The 2,687-nt window shown below is 41.9% G+C and overlaps 1 pseudogene; it reads left to right on the top strand.

Moving 5' to 3' along the window:
• The first annotated feature begins 328 nt into the window (after positions 1 to 328).
• The window catches only part of LOC124029448, a 12,002-nt pseudogene continuing 9,643 nt past the window's right edge, over positions 329 to 2,687 (top strand).

Here is a 2,687-nt window from a genome sequence, read left to right as displayed (position 1 = left end):
GTTGTCCTGGGGTCTGTGTCTGTTGTCCTGGGGTCTGTGTCTGTTGTCCTGGGGTCTGTGTCTGTTGTCCTGGGGTCTGTGTCTGTTGTCCTGGGGTCTGTGTCTGTTGTCCTAGGGTCTGTGTCTGTTGTCCTGGGGTCTGTGTCTGTTATTTGTGTTAGATGATTCAGGAAATTCTATAATACCTCTTACTAGTTAAACTACTACAGCTGAGGCAGTATAACACTGTAATACATATTAGCGTCACTACTGTCTGGCCCGTGAGACTTATAGTAGATGTTGTGAGAATTAATAGTAGATGTTCTGACTGTACATTATTGTCTTATAGACAGGCATCAGCAGCCAGCAGCATCTGGATGGCAAGAACCAGCTGGGTGGCATCACGCTACATCAACAGCCCTATCAGCATGTCGTGGGGACCCAGAGAACGAGCATTCACACATACTTCATCTTGACTGACAAACACGAGGGTACCTTGCAAGCCATCTGGCTCACTGGGCTGTTTTGATGAGCTTTGTCATTGGTCCCTCATCCAGTCAGGGTCTGTCAAACTTGAACACTTTTTCTACAAACGACAATCTAGGACACTGACGTTTACACAACTGAGGCGAATCCCGTGGTAGCAGAGTTGAGGGACAGAGCGTCGCATTAAACACATCTGTTTGAGAAACAGAAATATTTGTGTTTTATTTACAAAATGCCGCCAGGCAAACAGCCATGTAAAAAACAGCTGATTTTAACCCACGTTCTTTTGTCCAGGGAATTCTCTGCGTTTGGTTCTTCACATGTATCTGAATGAAGAAAGCATCATAACAAGGCACATGAAGAGCCTACCGAAAGCAGTTTCTGTTAATGATGGTGAAGGCCCTTCCACCGCTGCTAATAGTTTTGGTGATGTGCCAGCACTAAGCTCACATTGTGATTCAGCTCTATATAATAAGAGTATTGTGGATAATTGTGATTCAGCTCTATATAATAAGAGTGTCGTGGATAATTGTGATTCAGCTCTATATAATAAGAGTGTTGTGGATAATTGTGATTCAGCTCTATATAATAAGAGTGTTGTGGATCATTGTGATTCAGCTCTATATAATAAGAGTGTTGTGGATAATTGTGATTCAGCTCTATATAATAAGAGTGTTGTGGATCATTGTGATTCAGCTCTATATAATAAGAGTGTCGTGGATAATTGTGATTCAGCTCTATATAATAAGAGTGTTGTGGATCATTGTGATTCAGCTCTATATAATAAGAGTGTTGTGGATAATTGTGATTCAGCTCTATATAATAAGAGTGTTGTGGATCATTGTGATTCAGCTCTATATAATAAGAGTGTTGTGGATCATTGTGATTCAGCTCTATATAATAAGAGTATTGTGGATACTTGTGATTCAGCTCTATATAATAAGAGTATTGTGGATAATTGTGCTCAACTCAAAGCAGCAGAAGCGGGTGAAACAACAGTAACGGCTTTAGGTAGTTCCATGGAAGAGAGAGTTGATGATGATCCACAGTCAAGCTAAACAGTCAGTGAAGAAGTGTCTGTCTTTACAGGAAACTGACAACAATGATATAGATAGATCCAGTGTTTTGGACAAATAGAAAATCCTTTCAGTGTATTGAATTCTGAAACCAAAGGTTGAAATATTTCTCAGAGAGAAGAGGATCTGTAGATCCAGTTGAATATGTTTTTGGCGCAGGATTTGACACGCGATGCAAGGGAATCACTGGGACGTATGACCAGGTTATTGTTACAGATACATTAATGAACATACCCATTTTTGTTGACGTTTAGAGTCCATTTACAAAAATGCACACGTAAATTAAATGTGGCAGCCTGTGGATGGTCCCAAAGAAAGTCGACTTCGACCTGGGTGATGGATCGTTAAGAAACATTCTCTATTCTCAGAAGAGACTCGTGCTCTATTCTCAGAAGAGACTCGTGCTCTATTCTCAGAAGAGACTCGTGCTCTATTCTCAGAAGAGACTCGTGCTCTATTCTCAGAAGAGACTCGTGCTCTATTCTCAGAAGAGACTCGTGCTCTATTCTCAGAAGAGACTCGTGCTCTATTCTCAGAAGAGACTCGTGCTCTATTCTCAGAAGAGACTCGTGCTCTATTCTCAGAAGAGACTCGTGCTCTATTCTCAGAAGAGACTCGTGCTCTATTCTCAGAAGAGACTCGTGCTCTATTCTCAGAAGAGACTCGTGCTCTATTCTCAGAAGAGACTCGTGCTCTATTCTCAAAAGAGACTTGTGCTCTATTCTCAAGAGACTTGTGCTCTATTCCTAGAAGAGACTCGTGCTCTATTCTCAGAAGAGACTCGTGCTCTATTCTCAGAAGAGACTCGTGCTCTATTCTCAGAAGAGACTCGTGCTCTATTCTCAGAAGAGACTCGTGCTCTATTCTCAGAAGAGACTCGTGCTCTATTCTCAGAAGAGACTCGTGCTCTCATTCTCAGAAGAGACTTCGTGCTCTATTCCTCAGAAGAGACTCGTGCTCTATTCTCAGAAGAGACTCGTGCTCTATTCTCAGAAGAGACTCGTGCTCTATTTTCAGAAGAGACTCTGCTCTATTCTCAGAAGAGACTCGTGCTCTATTCTCAGAAGAGACTCGTGCTCTATTCTCAGAAGAGACTCGTGCTCTATTCTCAGAAGAGACTCGTGCTCTATTCTCAGAAGAGACTCG

Source organism: Oncorhynchus gorbuscha, unplaced genomic scaffold, assembly GCF_021184085.1.
Source record: "Oncorhynchus gorbuscha isolate QuinsamMale2020 ecotype Even-year unplaced genomic scaffold, OgorEven_v1.0 Un_scaffold_6397, whole genome shotgun sequence".
Classification (NCBI taxonomy): domain Eukaryota; kingdom Metazoa; phylum Chordata; class Actinopteri; order Salmoniformes; family Salmonidae; genus Oncorhynchus; species Oncorhynchus gorbuscha.
This window is presented reverse-complemented; position numbering and strand designations above follow the sequence as displayed.